The sequence below is a fragment of the Canis lupus genome, chromosome 1 (assembly GCF_048164855.1).
Source record: "Canis lupus baileyi chromosome 1, mCanLup2.hap1, whole genome shotgun sequence".
Classification (NCBI taxonomy): Eukaryota; Metazoa; Chordata; class Mammalia; order Carnivora; family Canidae; genus Canis; species Canis lupus.
In genome coordinates this window covers 35,930,453-35,950,615 of record NC_132838.1, presented here as the reverse complement: position 1 = coordinate 35,950,615, position 20,163 = coordinate 35,930,453, and the positions used below count along the sequence as shown (strand labels likewise).

The 20,163-nt window shown below is 40.5% G+C and overlaps 1 pseudogene; it reads right to left on the bottom strand.

The window, feature by feature from the left end:
* Window positions 1-12,796: 12,796 nt before the first annotated feature.
* LOC140633536 (methylosome subunit pICln-like) overlaps window positions 12,797-20,163 on the bottom strand; it is a 14,162-nt pseudogene continuing 6,795 nt past the window's right edge.

The following is a 20,163-nucleotide window of genomic DNA, read 5'->3' as shown; positions in this document are numbered from 1 at the left end:
ACATCTTGTGACTATTATTATGCTGCAAATTATTATTATTTTCTTGCACACATGGCACATTGTGTTTGTTATCTGAGGCAGAACAGCATCCCACAGACTTTTCGGGAGGCAATGTTATACCCTGAGGCAATTTTAGAGTTTTCTTTAACAGTAAATAAGGGCTATGTGACTGTGGTCAGAAGCAGCTAGGAGCCATATGTCTAAATTGCGGGGTCTGTGGGGGCTTGCATCCCTGGTTTCAGGGACAGTCTGGCCAAATTTCCTTGAATGGCCAAAATTTTCAGAAAACAGACCTGCTTAGAGTTGTTCTGTGCTAAGAAGCTTCCTTTGTTTGAAGGCCTTGTACTCACATATAAAAACAAGAGATGTCAAAATGCTATTATATGGCTCCCAGGAAACAAAGGTCTACTCTTCTGGAAGGGAGACAAAATTATCTTTTGTCTCTTCTTGATTCATCTGCAGCTGTCTGGAGATGGCGGGTGGGGGAGACACAAACAACAAAACACAGACGTCGGTATAGGGGCTGTCTTTTGGACTTGGCAACTTCAGGTTTGTTTGTTTTTAAGCAAATAACTCCCAAACAAATTGAACTTTCAGAAGGGGGAGGAATAAAAAAATTACCATTAATTCTTTGACGAGGTGACCCTGCACACACACATACACACACACACACACACACACACACACAAAGACAGTAAAACTTCTGGAAATATCTTCTGCTCCATTCTCTCTCAGAATAGCATCCCACCACAGATTTGTTCTGTAGGCTGGGTATGTTGGAGTGAGGAGATAGAGGGAGACTCCAGGGAGTTCAAGAGAAATGGGTGCAGAGAGACATGGAAAAAAGAAAATAGTCATTTCTCATGCGTATCATCCTTTAAAGGATATAGAGAGGGTGATCTAATAAGAAATAGCTGGACAAGAGGGTCCAATAGCTAGGCTGGCCAAGGGAGGCCTTTTTGAAGATGCGGCCTGTGTACAGATCTAAAAGATGAGGTATTACAGGTACCGAGGGAACAGAAGCTACCATTACCAGAGGGACTGGCAGATGGGGAAAGTCTGCAGAAAGGATGAGCTGTGGAAAGGCAGCCAGAGGGGTTGGGAAGTAAAGCAAGTGTGTGTGTGGGGGTGGGGTAAAGATGATACAGAGAGAAGTAAGTGGGGGAGGAGGGGCCCACAGCCTCTACTAACCCAAGTGGAATGTAAATCCTTATACAGGAGGGATGCCTGGGTGGCTCCGTGGTGGAGGGTCTGCTTCTGGCTCAGGCTGTGATCCTAGAGTCCTGGGATGGAGTTCCTCACTGGGTTCCTTGTGGGGAGCCTGCTTCTCCCTCTGCCTTTGTCTCTGCCTCTCTCTCTCTGTGTCTCTCATGAATAAATAAATAACACCTTTAAAAAGAAAAGACCTTATGCAGGAGAGTGAGATCTGAATGACGTCATTTTAGATTTTGTGTATGTGTGTGTCTTGTGTCTGCAAGTACAGATGGATTGAAAGTGGAAGATGAGGGAAAGCAGCGAATTGGGGTCACTCCAAGAGTTTGGGCTTGAAAATAAATGGTAAAATTGGCTTTTAAAAAAAAGAAATAGAAATAAGAAAGATTAGTTTTATTCAATATTTTAAAAATAAGACAAAGCTATAATAATTAAAACAATGTGGTGCTGGCCTATTAATCACTGTTAAGATTTATTTAATACGTACAATATATCATGCATCACCCGATGAACTTTAGATGTATGACACATGTCAGCCTCACAAAAACAAGGACTTAATAGCCCTATTTTAAGGATGAGAACAAAGGCACAGAAAGGTCAAGTAAAAGGTCCCCAAGTCCCAATGCTTTTATATAGTCTAGCTCCAGAACTCATGCTCTAACCACACATCACGTTACCCATTGGCCCCAATGAGATGGCTAAGCTCATGGACATAATATGGAATCCTAACAAGTCCCAAATATATCTAAGTCTTAGTCTATCATAAAGGCACCATTACAAATCAATGGGAATTAACCAATAAATAGTGTTTGAAAGTTTTCCAGCATATTTGGAAACTATTTCCTAAATCTTCCTTTGACATATCCACTAACAAAGATATACTTTAAAAAGATGAATTAATGAGTTAAATGCTAAAAAGCACAAACCATAAAAAGATCAAAGAAAAAAATAAGATAGCAATGAAAGTAATGGAAGAAATCACAAAGACAAAAAAAATAGGTTTGATTTTGCAAAACTTAAGAACTATAATGTAAAACAATTCAGAAACAAAATGAAAAGTAAATTGCTTTCCAGAAATATTGTATCCAATTTATAGTATGGCTCACAAGATCGCATCAATTTGTACATTTGCTTGCAGTATTTGAGAGCACTCCTACTTTGCCCGCATTGGCCTTACAATTTTTGAAAACATTTTCTAAATTGGCAAGAAAGAAAATGGTGAGTATCTGTTGTTATAATTAACATCTTGAAAGTCTGGTGATTTTGGAAACCTATGTGATCTCTTTATTGGCCTTTTGTGTTTCCTGTTTGTGAAACGGCTTCTCTTGCCCTTTCTCTGTTTATCTGTGCGCATTTTAGCCTTATTGATTTGTAGGAGCACTTTATGGATTAAGAAGAGTACAATTTCTTTCATATTTGTAGAAAACATATTCTCTCAGGTCATTGTTTACCTTTTAGTTTCTATTTTACATTTTTGGTTGCTATTGTTAATGGATTTTTTTTTTCCAAGCTAGTTGTTGCTTACACAGGAAAGCTATTGATTTTTATATCTTTGTGACCTGGTATCTTATTGAACTCTTTTTAGCTCTAAGAGTTTTCAGTTTATTCTCTCTTGATTGTTTTGGGTCCATAAAAATATCTTCCACCTGAAGGAGGGAGAGATGGAGTGAGGAAAGGAAGAAGGGAGGAAGGAGAGTATTTTCCCTTGCTAATCTTATATCTCTCATTTAGGCTTGATACACTACTTTTACTTTTTAAGTAGAATTTTCAGCAAATTTGTTGACAATAAATATCACAGTTTTTTCTTTATTCTAAAGGGAATGCCCCTAGAATTTCACTCTTTTTTTTTAATTTTTTTAAATTTTTTATTGGAGTTCAATTTGTCAACATATAGCATAACACCCAGTGCTCATCCCACCAAGTGCCTCCCTCAGTGCCCATCACCCAGTCACCCCAACCCCCCGCTCACTTCCCCTTCCACTACTCCTTGTTCATTTCCCAGAGTTAGGTGTCTCTCATGTTTTGTCACCCTCACTGATATTTTCTCTCCTTTCCCTTTCACTAATTTTTATATTCCCCAAATGAACGAGACCATATAATGTTTGTCCTTTTTTGATTGACTTATTTCATTCAGCACAATACCCTCCAGGTCCCTCCACATCGAAGCAAATCGTGGATATTTGTCATTTCTAATAGCTGAGTAATATTCCATTGTATACACATACCATGCCTTCTTTATCCATTCATTTTTCGATGGACACCGAGGCTCCTTCCACAGTCTAGCTACTGTGGACATTGCTGCTATAAACATTGGGGTGCAGGTGTCCTGACATTTCACTGCATCAGTATCTTTGGGGTAAATCTCCAGCAGTGCAATTGCTGGATTGTAGGGCACTTCTATTTTTAATTCTTTGAGGAACCTCCACACAACTTTCCAGAGTGGCTGCCTCAGTTCACATTCCCAGCAACAGTGCAAGAGGGTTCCCCTCTCTCCACATCCTCTCCAACATTTGTTGTTTCCGGCCTTGTTAATTTTCCCCATTCTCACTGGTGTGAGGTGGTATCTCATTGTGGTTTTGATTTGTATTTCCCTGATGGCCAGTGATGCGGAGCATTTTCTCATGTGCTTGTTGGCCATGTCTAGGTCTTCCTCTGAGAATTTCACTCTTAAATATGAAATCGGCTCTTGATTTGATATAGAAATTAATAACTATTTTAGGAATTATCCTTCTTTTTTTTAAGGGATATATTGTCACAGGATGCAGAAAGCACACTAGCAGCACCATACATTCAGTTCAAGGGCAGAAAAAAAGTCTTCCTCAACTATTTTCTCTCTTGTGGATGATTAAAAAAACAAAAGAAACCAGTCTCTTGATTTTCCTTTGGGTAATATTCCTCCTCCCTTTGTAAAGATCAACTTTGTTGAAGTTTAATTTATATACAATATAGGGATCCCTGGGTGGCGCAGCGGTTTGGTGCCTGCCTTTGGCCCAGGGCGCGATCCTGGAGACCTGGGATCGAATCCCACGTCGAGCTCCCGGTGCATGGAGCCTGCTTCTCCCTCTGCCTGTGTCTCTGCCTCTCTCTCTCTCACTGTGTGCCTATAAAATAAAATAAAATACTTTAAAAAAATAATTTATATACAATACATTGTATCAATTTACATATATAATTTGATGAATTTTGACAGATGGACACACTGGTCAAATTGCCACAATCAAGATGTTGACAATTTCTATCACTCCCAAAAGATTTCTCCTGCTTCTTTGTGGTCCAACTCTTTTTGCCCATAGCCCCAGGCAACTACTGACTGCTTTTTTATCATTATGGATTATTTGACATTTTCTAGAATTTTATGTAAATGAACATTCTGTATGGACTCTTTTATATCTACTTTAAAAAAAAACCTTAGCTCTACTCCCACTTCTAGAGGTAGATGTGGCCCCTTGAAAGGTAAAGAAACGACGCAACTAACAGTAGACTTTCTGTACCTTTCGATGGGCCATATCTACCTTTCTAGAAGGTAGGTCCCTGTGAGGTCCCCTGGAAGCATCAAGGATAGTTTTACTTAGGACATTAGTGAAGAACTCCAATACTAGTGGTTAGTGAGGGTGACTTAGATCCTTTGCATTTTGAGGGTTTACAAGGAAAAGTGTACTACTCTCGGCATTGATTCTTACTCCCTGTGAGGGAAAGGGGAACAGATGTCGTGAGTCCACAAGGGCTTAGACTCCAGAACCAATCATCAGCAGTGCCCTGAAATTCTGAAGGCGGCCACTTATGTGTGTAAATGGAAAGGACTCACAGTCTAGGCACTCAGAGAGACGGCCACTCAAGTGTGCCAATTGCTAACCAAGGGGAGGTCTCACTTTGAAAAGCTAGATATGGGGCAGCCCGGGTGGCTCAGCAGTTTAGTGCCGCCTTCAGCTGAGGGCGTGATCCTGGAGACCCGGGATTGAGTCCCAAGTTGGGTTCCCTGCTTGGAGCCTTCTCCTTCTGCCTGTGTCTCTGTCTCTGTCTCTCTCTCTGTCTCTCATGAATAAATAAATAAAATATTTAAAAAGAAAAGAAAAGCTAGATATGGATCCCTATGCTATCTGGGGTGCAAGCCAAAAGAAGTGGCCATGGAGAGTAGCCCCTTGAAAATCCAGGTACCTGTACCCTGGGGGTTTTGAGGGCGGGAGTCATACGTGTACATTAGTTCCTCATTGCTGCTGTAACAATTTACCACAAACTTAGTAGTTGAAAACAACATATATGTATTATCTTACATTTCTGAAAGTCAGAAATCCAAAATGGGTCTCAGTGAACTAAAATTGATGTATTGGCAGAGCTGTGTTCCTTATGGAAGCTCTCAGAAAAAATCCATTTCTTTGCCTTTTTAGCTTCTAGAAGCTGTAAGCATTCTTTGGCTCCTGATGTTCTTCCATATTTAAAGTTAGCAATGGTCAGTCAAATCTTCTTCATGATGCCATCCTTCTGGCTCTGACTCTCCTGCATCTCTCTTCTCTATTTAAGGACCTTTGTGGCTGCATTTGGGCTTACTCAAATAATCCAAACTAATCTTCTTACTTCAAGATCACCACATTAGCAACCTTAATTCCACCTGCAATCTTAATTCCCCTTTGCCACATAAATTACTACATATTTATCATAGGTTCTAAGGATTAGAAGTGGACATCCTTGGGGAGGGTATTATTTTGCCTACAGAAGTGTGTGAAGGAGCTGACTACAAACAGTTACCGCTTTGAGAACCACATACCAGGATCCTGGGCAAGCAAGAGATCGCCATCCATGTGAAGTCAGTTTTCTAGCCACAGAGAGCTCACTATCATGAGAACCCATGCATAGTTATCCTGGGCAATCAGGGAAATGACCATGAGTGGGAAGGAAAGACTGGGAGAGCATCCTCCCTTGAAGAATCCAGGAGGCCAGCCCTCAATGTCCACAGCACAGACTAGGATTGTTTGTTCAATTCGGTAGGGCAGTTTGCAATAAAATTCACAGCCTTCTCCCAGAGCAGCGAGAAGCAGGACAGTTGTGAGTGGCCCAACACCAGTGTTCTCCCCACGGGGATGTGGAAGTTGGGACTCATTTTTTTTTTTTAATATCATGAGCACCTACAGCAGCTCATGCAGATAGGGAGAGATATTAGGCTCTCTGCCAAAAAGTAGATGCTTGAGTCAGAACACTATTTTTAATAAAAATAAAACACGAAGAACAGGGTTTAACATTTTATGTTACAACATTTTAAATAGGAGCACCTGGATGGCTCAGTCAGCTAAGTACCTCCTGCTCAGGCCATGATCTCAGGGTCCTGGGATTGAGCCTGCATTGGGCTTCCTGATCAGCAGGGAGTCTACTTCTCTCTCTCCCCCTCTGCCCCTCCTCACTATTTGTGGTCTCTGTTGCTCTCTCTCTCAAATAAATAAATAAAATCTTTAAAAAAATTTTTTAAATAAAGATAGGCTCCAACCTTGCAATTAAGAAAAAAAAAGAGTAAATGAAAATATCTATCCTGTGATTCTGAGGATGAATCCATACATATAAGATCATGTTTCAATATTTTACAAAAATAAGGCAGTCCTGAAATTTCCTTATTTGTTATGTTGCTCAGTAGCTGAGATAGAAGGATTCAGATATGGTCTTGCCTTCAAAATTAAGCAAGATTTCAGGGTGCCTGGGTGGCTCAGTTGGTTGAGCCCCTGACTCTTGATTTCAGCTCAGGTCATGATCTCAGGGTGGTGGGATGGGGCCTCAGGCTAGGCTCTGTGCTCAGCAGGGAGTGTACTTGAGATTCTTGCTCTCCCTCTGCCCCTCCCTCCCCACTCTCTCCTTCTAAAATAAGTAAGTAAATCTCTAAAGAAAAGCTTTAAAAAATTTAGCAAGATTTCACTGTAGTTTCTGAAAAACTGAAATGAAAAATGAAAAATGGCTCATTTTTATAATCCCATTTTCCTTGTTGATGAATAGTATATATATATATAGTATACTATATACTGTATAGTATACAGTTTAAATTTTAAATTTTCTGTGAAAATTGGGAAAACATAAAATATAGAGATAAATCTTATATACACATTTGAGGGAGTCTTTTTCTTTTTAGAATGAATATTTAAGCAGTTTTGTGGTCAGATAATAATGAGTGTACTCATCTTCGCAGAATGAATGAAGTTCTTTTTGATTAGTTCTCAGTGTCAAATATCCGTGGATGAAGAGAATGTGTTGTAAGAAACTGAGATGTAGCCCCTATCTAGAGACTTCAAGGAATTGCAGTCATGTGTAGTACACATGTCACCATCTTTATTCCTCGATAAGAGAGTCTACAGAGACTAACATGAGAAAGGGGTCTCTGCAAGATGCCAGTCTGTTGGACAGGGCATATCTTCAGATGAGCCAGCCATCACCTCACCAGTGCACACACTTGCTTCTCTATTTTTTTAAAAATTATTTATTTGAGAGAGAGAGAGAAAGAGAGAGAGAGAACAAGTAAAGATGGGGAGAGGGAGAGGCAAAGAAAGAAGCAGACCCCTTATTGAGCAGGGAGCCCATGTGGGGCTCAATCCCAGGACCCCAGGACCATGAACTGAGCTGAAGATAGACTCTTAACCAACTGAGCCACCCAGGCACCCCCCTGCTTCTCTATTTTGACCACTGTGTCATGTTATAATTTTTGATAACTCTATAGGTCTTACCTATTGTAGCCTCACATGGGGCTCTGATCATCATTTTTTTTTAAGATTTTTTTTTAAACTAATCTCTCCACCCAACATGGAGGTTGAACTCCCAACCTAGAGATCAAGAGTGTCATGCTCTACTGACTAAGCCAACCAGGTGCCCTGAGGCTCTGGTCAACTTATGAGAACATTATAGCAATTTTTTCCTAAATTCTATCTGCAGGACTGACTTGACATCTTTAATGTCTTCAGCTACTCTGGTAAATAGCCCTCAGTGCTCTAAAATAGATAAGATGCTCTGCCTGCCTCCTATGAAAATTGCTCGAGGCTTTTCTAGTCTTTTTTACAGGTCTTATCTATAGATTGTTGCTTAGAAGACTCCCTCCCCTCAGTGCTTTCCCTCCCCTTACTGAAATGCTTCACACGTCTGTCTCATAGCAGCCCTAAATCATTGCTTATCTCTGTGGATAATTTATCTCTTCACACAGGACTCTGGCTTTTAAGGGAAACAGTTCTTGGAAGCTTCTTGAAGGCTGGTTTTATATCCTGGACACATTACTTATGCTGATGGTCTCTGCCTAGAACACCTTTGCTCCCACTGTCTGGTTAACCTAATTAACTTACTCATCCTTGAGACCTCAGTTTAAATTCTAATTCCCCATCTCCAGCCCCCAGACTAGATCAAGGTCCCCTACCATATGCTTCCATAGGATTCTGTACTTATTTGTTTGGTCATTTGTTCAATGTCTTTATTTTCCATCTATTCTCCATTGAAGAGTAAACCATATGGGGGATAGGACTGGGTCTGTTTCCTTGGCATTGCAACTGCTGGGCTCAGTTTAGTGCCTGGCAGAAAGTAGGGGCTGAAGAACTACATTTTGACTGAATAAAATAAAGCAGTAATGATATCAGGGCAGCTCTGCATTTAGCATGATGGTTGAAAACATGGGCTATAGTCTATTTGGGCAAGTTATTTAGGCTCTTTTAAAAAATGATTGATTGATTGATTGATTGATTTTACAGAGAAGAAGAGAGAGAAATCATGCAAGAAGGGGGTAGGAGGAGCAGAGGAAGAGAGAGAAAAGCTTAAACAAGCTCTAGTCCCAGTGTGGAGCCCAACGCCAGGCTCAATCTCAAGACCCTGAGATCATGACATGAGTGGAAATCAAGAGTCAGGAGCTTAACTGACTGAGCCACCCAGGCACTCCTAGGCCCTCTTTCTTGTATTATGGGGCTTAGAAAAGTCAGCATATAGCGAGCACCAACCCATATATACTAGCACCTGACAGACCTATCTCTCTGTAATCATGGCATTTTCATGATCACCACATTCTATTGCTGCTTTACTAATGCACTTACCCTGGCTCATCATATAAATATTTCATCTAATCTCTTTGTGTATTTTTAGTGCTTATTATCCCATTTCTCTAAGTTCCCCAGGGCTAACTTATCTATCAGTGCAATAGGCACAGTGCCCGGGGCCCTACAATACTTGTCAAGGCCCATAAAAATGTTTTAATGTCTTCTACTATTTGAAAGAGAAAACAACCACACCAACCAAACTTAAAGGAAATGTTTACATATATAAATATAAATGAATTGTATTTTATTTTATATATATTTCATAGATATGCCTTTTACATATGCTTTAAACAAATGTTTTATGTATTATAAAATATATCAAATGTATGTGCTTTTATACCAACAAAGCTAGCATATATATGTAACTGTTTATGGAGGAGGAAGGATCCCCTGAAGCCAACAGGCCGGGGAAGTCAGAGTGGCATGGCCACGTCCCAGCCTGCTGCTCAGCATCAGGCTTCCCATTTCAGTAAACAGAAAGGAGAACTGAAATACCAGGGCGGTGGCGTCACAAGCTGCGTGCACCATCAGAAGGGTTGATGGCTAGGTCAGGCTGCTGACTGTGAAGGGACATCCCAGCAGCAGGTGACCTTGCTATTTTGGCTCTATCCTCAGAAAAGAAAGGTGCTCCCCCGGACCGGGCTGTAGAGAGGGCTGGCTCCCTTCCTTAGCAGCCCACCCAAGCTGCTGGGTCCTCTATCCTCGCGTCTATCCTCCCATCTGTCTTCAGGCAGATCTCCTGCCCACACTCACATCCTTTCCCCCTCCCTGGTGCCCAGGACCCTCAGCCCCCGGACAGTACCGGGCTCCCTTCCTGCACTGTGTCTCCAGCATTTCATTTTCATGCCTCCATCTCTCTCCTCCTCCCTGCCTTCTTTCCACTCCCTGTTCTTTTGCATTGTCTGACTTTCTTGGCTTTGTAGTTACTTTTTTGATTCCAAATTTCCGGCATTCTTTTATTTTCCTTGCTACCTTTCTGTTTTTTTGTTTGTTTGTTTGTTTTCTTTTTGTTAGCTCCATGTTCTTGGGTTCTCTCTCTCTCTTTCATTTTTCACTTATTTTTTTGAGTAGAGTTGACATAGTGTTATATGGTGTATGATGTAGTGATTTGACAAGTTCATACGTTGTATGATGTAGGTGTATGATGTAGTGATTTGACAAGTTCATACATTATTCTATGTTCACCACAAGTGTGGCTGCCATCTGTCTTGTTCCATTGCTATTACAATATCGTTGACTATATTCCTTATGCTGTGCTTCTTATTCCAGGGACTTACTCATTCCATAACTGGAAGCCTGTAGCCTGCTCTTCTTCACCCATTTTGCCCATCCCCCCACCCCTGTCCTCTCTGGCAGTCATCAGCTCCTTCTCTGTATTTATAGGTTTGATTTTGCTTTTTGTTTATTCCTTTTTTAAGATTATACTTATGAGTGGAATCATATGGTATTTGTCTTTCTCAGCTGACTTATTTCATTTAGCATAATATCCCCTAGGTCTATCTATGTTGTCTCAAATGGCATGATCTCATTATTTTTTATGGCTGTATAATATTTTATTATATATGTTTTATATATATAATATGTGTATGTATATTTCTTTATTTTTTATAAATATTTTATTTAAATTCAGTTTGCCAACATATAGTATAACACCCAGTGCTCATTCCATCTATAGTCCTCTCTTGATGGACACTTAGGTTGCTTCCCTATCTTGGCTGTTGTAAATAACACTGCAATGAACATAGGGTACATACATCTTTTTCAAATTAGTGTTTAATTATTGGATCATATATGGTACTTCTATTTTTAATTTTTTGAGGAATCTCCATATGTTTCCTTTCTCTCTCTTTTCAGGTTTCTCTTAGTTCTTTCTTTTTCCAAACACTCTCTCTTTTTTTAATGAGTGCATGGGCAGGGGTAAGGGGCAGAGGGAGAGAATCTCCAGCAGACTCCTAGCTGAGCATGAAGCCCAACATGACTCTGAGATCATGACCTGAGCCTAAATCAAGGGTCCAGTACTTAACCAACTGAGCTACCCTGGTGCCCCTCAAGCTCTCTTTTTTTTGTTTTTGTTTTTTAAGTTATTGTTCCTTTTCTGTGTTTTGCTTCCTCTTCCTCTGAGAACCTGGCCCTTTCCTTCCTACTCCCAGACTGCTAACCAGGACTGTAGAAATTCCACTCTCTGCGCTGACCAGCAGAGCCCTGGGGACATCAGCTGCCTCAGCCTTTGGGACCACTGGCAAGGAGACTTGAAGTGTGATGTAGACCTCTTCTCCCAGAATCAGGCCTTTGTGCACAGGCACTAATTAGATCATTCATTATTCAATGAAGATATTGGGAAGGAGAGGAATAGAAGGCAAATATGTTGCACATCCTGTGTTATCAGTGTCATCAGCTGGTACTACCCACTGCTGTGCAGAGAAAACATAGCTTATTTGTTTTGTTTATATTTGACCTGCTTGCCTTTGCAGACCAGCATATCTTTCTACTCCCCCACATACACACCAGTGTGTTGGTGGGCAAAATTACTTGTTTAATTTGGAGTAAATGCACAAAAACTCTGTAAATTAAACAGCCTCTTTAGTAAATATTTAGGCTTTCCTTTGGGTTAAAGTACCCGGAGTCTCAGATGCTTCCCTCTCCCCTGCTTCTCCTTTGGGAGGCAAGGGGTTGGGGGCAGGGAGGCTTACAGGTTGTCCTTCAGATACTACTAAAGGTCATGGTACCTCTACTTCTTTTGATTCCAGTGGTGCCAACGCTTGTCCTGTTGGTGTTCCCAGATGAAGCCTGCAGCTGCTATAATTCATGATCTGGCCTCTTTTGGACTCACCTCTGTTTTAACTGGTAAGCTAGAGTCCTCTGAGCTATGGCTACAAACCCCACATCCTTGGCATAGAGACCTGGCCACAGGGAAGCACTCAGGCCAGACTTCCGGTGAAGTTCTTAGCTACTTCTGGGTCCTTTTTGTATCAATCAAGTATCAAGGTCACCCAGGAAAGTTAAAAAGTAGCCTCTCTGTCTGCCTTACAACATGGCTCCACCTAGTTAAAATTACCTAGGTAAAAATTGTCTAGTTAAATCAGCCTAAGACACTCCCTCTAGAGTCCCATGTAGGAAGCAAGACAGAAATGCCTCTTCCAGGGTGCCTGGGTGGCTCAGTTGGTTGAGCATCCAACTCTTGATTTCAACTTAGGTCACGATCTCAGGGTTATGGTATTGACTGGGGTCAGGTTCCACACTGAGTGCAGAACCTGCTTGGGATTCTCTCTCTCCCTCTCTCTCAGCCCCTCCTCTCCATTCATGTACAGGAGCTTTCTCTCTCTATTGCTCTGAAAGAAAGAAGAAAGAAGAAAAGAAGAAGAAAGAAAGAAAAAGAAAAGAAAAGGAAAAGAAAAGAAAAGAAAGAAGGAAGGAAGGAAGGAAGGAAGGAAGGAAGAAAGAAAGAAAGAAAGAAAGAAAGAAAGAAAGAAAGAAAGAAAGAAAGAAAGAAAGAAAATTTCCCTTAGCTCCCCCCAATTTATCTAACACATATAATAATACTAGTCTATAATTAGATGAGGTTTAATGCAACAACCTATAAGGAAGACCTACTGCTATCATTCACATCTAAGAAGTGTGAGGCACAGAGAGGTTGAATGACTCACCCACAATCACACAGCCCTGTGGTAAAGGTGGAGCTGGTATAGGAGTCCTGCTGGCCTGGCCGCAGAATCTGTGCTCTTGACTCTGGCCTATGCTGTCGTCCTGCCTCTTATGAACCCTTCGGCTTCCTCCCTTCACCTCCTGCCTCCATGTCAGAAAAAGGCAAGATTTTATTTCCCTCATGTCTTATGCTCTCTCTATTGTGAAGCTGGTTTACTTACCATATAAAGAATGGAGTGGGTTCAGTTTGTTCTGCACACTTTTCTTCTTCATTTCCAGAGAAAGACTGTTGACATTAGCTGTGAGGCAAAAGTTTCACTTCTTTCCTTGTCTACTTTGGAAGTGCCAGTGTGTGGGGGGGAAAGCCAACCCTCAATTAGGTTAGTAAATTCTTTATTCATTGTCTTACTGAGGACAGTAGCTGGGGAGAGAGCCTTTCAGATTGCTCTGAAGAGCTGCTCTGAAGTCTGTTTGCTTACAGGAGATTATATGCAAAAGATAAAGTGAGATACATGCTTACAAACAGTCCTCCAAAATATAATTGCACATCACAAGGTATAATTTCTTTGGTTGTAAAAATTAAGGTTACTGATTTCCATACAGACACATGAATGACCTCTAGGTCATCTTAATGTTATGTTTCTATCATATCTGATTGTTCAAAACCATTGCCTGCATGCCTCCACTTAACTGGCTTTCCAGTTTTTGTTTTTGTTTTCTCCCTGAGGTCACTTGAGAGGGTCACAGGAGACTGACATTAGTCACCTATTGCAATTTTAGTGCAAGAAAACTTCTGGGAACTGCTGAGACTAGTTGGTGGCGGTCACCCAACTCTCACATGAAGATCCAGATTGTGTCCTGTGAGCCTCATGTAGACATCAGCTCTGCCCTTCACAAGTAATGCTATCTCTGAAGGTATCAACAGCATGACTACTTCCTCTGGCAGCAACGAAGAAGCCAGCCATGGCTGGCCTCCTGCCTTCTCCCACCTGGGAGTTCAGGAGCAGTGACCACTGTAAGCACCGGGTGTACTTGCCAGCTGTCTAGCATGTGGTTGCTGGCAGTTGTGACTCCACAGTGAAGCACAGGTATTTGCTATAGGGGCAAAGACTTTGTCCTTCTACTTGGTCTGGTACTCCAAGGTGACCTCAGACAAACAGGATGCCATCAGGGCTCTTTTGACAGTGTTCCCCACTGAGACCCAAGGCCCCCCAAAATGCCTTGCAATTGAGCCATATGCACCTGGAAACCTGTTGTCTCAGTTATCTGGATCCTCTATCAAAACCTTTAAATACATAGTTTAAGCCTGATAAAGAACAAAAATTTGAGGAGGTGGGAGAAAAAAAAGAGGAAGGTAAGCCATAAAAGACTTTTAACTATAGAGAACAAACTGAGGGTTGATGGAGGGAGGTAGGTGGGATGGGCTAAGTGGGTGATGGACTTTAAAAAGGGCACTTGTGATAAACAGTGGTTGTTATATGTAAGTGATGAATCACTAAATTCTACTCGTGAAACCAATATTACACTACATGTTAACTAACTAGAATTTAAATAAAACTTACTTTATCTTAGGGGTTGTGGCAAGGGATCTTATCATTCAGGTGACCTTGCTAGCATTGATCAGAAAATTCTAGACTGATTGGTTTAAAATTCCACTCCTGGGAGAGGCAGAAATTGTAGTTAAGTTAGATATTAAGTGTTGGTGCAGCTTAACATAAATGACTCCATTTTGGATCTGTTTCTTTCCAACAAGCCTTGGTGCAGGCATATTCTCCTGCTCAATTAAGAGCAGGTTTATGTGCAAAAGACTGTAGCTTTGTAAAGCTAATCTTATAAAATGTAAAGTGCAATCTACTCCATGCAGGTCTCTCCTTAAGTGATCATGTTTTAAAATATTTCATAGTTTTCACATAGTTATTTAACACGTATTGTTTAAGTAGAATCTCTTCTCCCTCTAAGTTTTGAAATAAATCTATTTCCTATTTATTCCAAATCCTGGATCAGTGGTTCTGGTATCCTAGGATCCTAGGATTCTGATGTTTCCTCAAGGGTACAAACAAAAGCCTTTCACCCATTTTCAGTAATTCCTACAGATATTGGACTTTTATGATAAAGTTGTATTTACTAACTAAAAGAAAGTATTTGCCTTTCAGTGAAATAATATATGACCCAAGTGACATTTATGCAGATCAGAAAATCTCATTAGCATTCTTTAACTGAAATACATGGAAATGTAAATAATTTATTACATGATAAAAGCAATTTGTTTGGAAGATGGAAACTTTCAAAATGTGTGGTTCAACGGGCAGATGCTGTTTAATGAGTAAACAAACAGAGCCCCACTGCTGCATTGTCACTACTGCTGTGTCTACTGCCCCTTTGTTACAGGTTATCTATCATAGCCACTAAGCCAGGAAAGGAGTGGGGAAGCCCTGGCCTGCTGCTGGCGGTGGGGGGGCTCACTGCTCCATCGGGAATCCTGGGAGGGCTGGACAAATCCAAAGCACAGCTTCAGACTGGGACTGTGAACATTGTTGCTGAACAAATTCAGATACATTTAACACAAGAGAAGCCACTAGAGATGAGGGTTTGGAAAAGAGAAAGGGAGAAGTTTATTTCGGGTGCCAGCAGCTATGGTAGGCACAAGCCTTAACAACTCACCTCTCTACCAAGAGGGACACCTAGGGTCTTATAAAAAAAAAAGGTTGGGGAGGGTACATGCAAGACAGCAGGCAGAGAGTTCAGTGATCATGGATAGGGCTCGGTATGTGTTCAGTCCATGATCATGGGCAGGGAAGGGAATGTGTGGGGTATAGTCTTTTAGGCATTCCATTGCTATCAGGACTTTTCTGGTCTGGTGGTTGGAAATTGTCTTCTTCAATGCCTTCAGAAAGTGCAATGAGAAATAAGCACAATGGGTTTCGGTTAGTGCCGGAGTTAAGTAGTCTTGTCTATTTCTGGCTTTAACTGTTGGGGTCTATGGTTGCACAAGAGGGCTTGCTGTCACCTCTGAGATTTCAAAACTGTTTGCAAGGAAAATTTTTCCTTTACCCTAGGAAGCTTCTTCTGGCTGGTTTAAGAATTAAATTGCCAGGAGACACATTGACTAGAGGAAATCTAATTTAATTTTGTATGTACAGGAACCCTACATACATGAGAGATTCAAAGACAGAAAGGTAAAATGAGGGACATGCCGCTCTAAGCTAAGAAATAGGATAGAGGCCTAGGGATTCAACAGCGTGTGGGGCAATCCACAGGACAAGAAGAAGGCAAGCATAGATTCTGTAATTAGATGTTTGCCTTGGCATACAGTTGGGTCATTCATATAACATGTATCTCCAGTAATAACTCTTAATCTAAAAAAAACCCCGGATTTATATTTTTTTGATAGAAACCCTAAATTTATTAGTGAAACTGTTACAAAGACAAAACACTTATCATCTGAGTACTTTGAGGACTTCATCTCAATTTCACTAGTTCTTTACAGAAATTGACCTAAGAGTTTAGAAATTCAAGGCTATCATCTAAGAGGTTATAATGAAACAGACTGGTGAAACATGGTGGAAAGAGCAAAAGCTAGTGGGAAGCACCTGTGTTAGTAGTCGTTTGTGTAGCTAGGATGGTTCTCAGCAAGTTCCCTACACATGCCCGAGTGAATTAATCTGGGTCTCAAGTTAGTAAAAAGATCTTACCCCTGAGGAGAATGAGCAGAGGCCAGGATCTCTGTCTTTCTTTTTAAAGGGAAAGGGTATCCTTAGGCCTTTATATTTTAAGGGGTATATTTTAGACTGAGCCTCTCGCCTCTCCAACCAGTGACCTATACTTTTAAATACCTGTGCACTCTCATCACGTCAGCCCACTAAAGATGATGCATATAGTAAAGGCAGGAGTTCTAGGCCTACTCAGAGGGTACTCATACACAGAAAGTCTTGGGGGGTAAATGGCAAACTACAAATACATTCTTGGTTAAGTTAATGCACCATTAAATTTTTTTTTAAAGGCTTTGTTTACTTTTTTGACAGAGAACATAAGGAGAAGGCAGAGAGAAAGGGAGAAGCAGGCTCCCTGCTGCGCAGAGAGCCCAGTGTAGGGCTCGATCCCAGGACCCTGGAATCATGAGCTGAGCTGAAGGCAGACACTTAACCGACTGAGCCACCCAGGTGTCCTGCTAATGTGCCTTTTAAAATGAAGGCCACAGGGCACCTGGTTGGCTCAGTTGGTAAAGCATGCGACTCTTGATCCTAGGGTTGAGTTTGAGCACCATGTTGGGGGTGGATATCATATAAAAAAATTAAATAATAAAAATTAATCTTCAAAACAATGGTCATAGACTCTGCTGGTTACAACTTGTCTCAGTATAGTCTCTCTCAGAAAAAGAACTGGTTCAGATACCTTTTGGAGAAGGAAAAAGACTTTCATCAATACCCACTCCATAGTTGAAGAGGCACAAAATTCTCTCCTTTGCTTTTAAAGAATTCCAAAGTGGCATACATCATTTTCAGTGATCAACATCTGCATCTTCAAACTTGCCGGCAACTGTTGATATAGTATCCACTTCCATCCAATCTTCTTTATCTCTTACTGTATCTTTTGTCCACACTCCAGCCATGTTATGTTGGCCGCCCACAGATGGAGAAAGCCTTCCTTCTCATCTCTCCAATGTGGCTTGGCTTTCCATTGTTAAATGGGATAATCCTTCATGTATAAAATGTAGGGATGTCCCCTGCCCCTGTTCCTGTGCTTCTACATTCTATACTTCTTTATCATAGTCATCTGATTCTTTGTCCACAGATCTGGACGCAAAGCCTGGCATTCATACACTGCAGTAAATGCTGCCCGCGGTGCTGGTTTATTGTGAGGAAAAAATCTAAATTTACCAATAGGTTCAAGGCCCTCATCACTGTCTTCCTTTTCATCAGCAGCAGATTTCTAAAAATCTTCTCCAAATGTGGCATTTACCCTAACACACAAATACTCTTGTGGACAGGCATTTAGGTCCCTGGATACCGCATGCAAACTCATGGTGGAGTATTCTACTAAGAACCCTCATCCAGAGCTGACTAACCAGGACATGCAGCTTTGGGCATATAGAGGGTGCTGGCGCAGAGGTCCTGCCTGTGCAGCATAACTGTAGGACCCAATTGCTGCTGCTAAAGCCCCCCAGCCAACCCAGGCTGCAGGAAACTTTTAAGGAAGCTCATGGCAGCAGGGAGCTCAGAGACAGCAGTCTTTCAATTTAGATTCTTCTAGGTAGTTAAGGGAGGGGCTGATTATTCAGCTCGGAATAATCTTCATACCAAAGTAGCCCATCCTGGGGCCTTCTGGCCCAGGGCCTCTACAGTTCCCTCCTTTGAGGGAACTGGTTTCACATGTTAAAATTTGAGCTGGGAGGTTGTTTCATCTCACTGAACCAGTCTGTTCGTCTTGACAATAACAGTCAAACTCATTTCAGGTGTATTCTCCAAGTTAGGCCTATGGTTCAAATAATCAGATATGAAGTAAGAGGCATTGCTATGGACACAAGCGAAAAACAATGGCTAATGATTAGTTCAAGTGTTAAGCCAGTTTCTGAATTCTGAGGATAGCCAGTTGAGAAGACTTTTAAATGTCAGATTCAAGTATCTTTAGGTAGAGTGACGGCATCTTTAGGTAGTGGCCATCTGACAGACCCTCCTGGTTTATAGTTCAAATGTCTCTAATGCTCTTTGGCCTGCTGAGCAACCACACATCTTCTGTATTCGTGAGATGCAGTAATTTCTCAAACTTGACGAAGTTTACATCAAGTTGTTTATATTTAGTTTGTAGGGCAGTGTTAGTTCTCAAATGATTCCAAGTCAGAAAGGTGGAGAAAAATCAAAATGCTAGTTTGGAGAGTTGTGGCCAGGCATGAGAGGAGACAAAGAAATTAGGATCTAGTCCAGCTTATAATAAATAACATTAAAATCTAATAGCTACAAGCATGTGTTATTGAAACATATTTTTCTCCATTATCACTCTTTTTTTTAACCAAAAATAACTAAACTGACACTAATTTGTTTATAAAGTAAGTTTATATAAAAAAAAAAATCTTGGCCTGATTATTTACATAAGAGCAGCAAGAATAATGGTTGACCATATAGACTCTTTAAGGCCTGCTTTGCTGGAACTTTTCATTAGATCTCTATATTGAACTGTTACTAGTCTTTTGAGACCAGAAGCCAAGCCAAACACTTGCTATGAGACTTTGTCTGCAATACCTATGAATTTGGGTGAATTCCTTTCTTCTCAGGTTCCCCCTAATATCATGAGATTCTTGCGTGTGCCAGGAAGCAATCTTCTGTACTCACCTGGTAAGGCTGCTGGGAACTCTGTAAGCGAAGTATTAGACTGATATTTCCAAGAGGCTTTATTGGCTTCACAAAGTCAATGTTAGTTACCTAAAGCTATTGGGTCACATCTGAGTCCATGCATGTCTCTCTAAATATGACATTCCGGTCAAAGCTTTGGTAATATAACCAATGTTTCTAATTATATCCTGTCATAAGGAGAACAGATTCCTATTGGACTTAAATAAATACAGTATCACCAAAACATAAGAATATTCAGTGAGAGTTTCTGAATTTTGGAGGGTTCAGGTAGGGAGAAAAGATAAATGTTTCAATTTGTTCACAAAGGTATATTTCATCAAATTGCTGTAAGTCAGCGTAAGAGGTAAAGTTCTCTTAAATCTGGAAAAAACAAAACAGTTTAAAAAATGTCAACAATGTTTCAAATAAGAAGTCATGAAACATACAGTTATCTTCCTCATTGTATTTGGTCCCCTCCATGTTATTAATTCTGATTCAATTTGTTCTGATTGAATCCAGTTTTTCTACTAGTTCTGGAAATTTTTAACTAGTTCAGTTTCATCTAAGATCATCAGAATCATGTATTCAGTTTTGTTTTCTTTTCATGAGTCTCATTGAAGATGAAGCACATTTGCAGGAAACTTTTATAAAAGCATTTGAATAAAGTATATAAAAGTCTATAAATGATAAAATACTTAAAAATCGCCATGGTTAAAGATCTGATTAGAGTTCATTACAATGCAGTTGACATAGAAATTTGGTTATTTTTGTGACATTTAGCACTTTGAGATAATGACAAATCTGGACATCAGATTTCTAGGTGTTCCACATAATTTTTACAAACTTATTTTAAAAATGTATGTATATAAATATTATGTAAGAGAGTTTAATATCACTTATTTGACAATGTTTCCCATGTAATTTAACACAGCAAATAAGCCTCA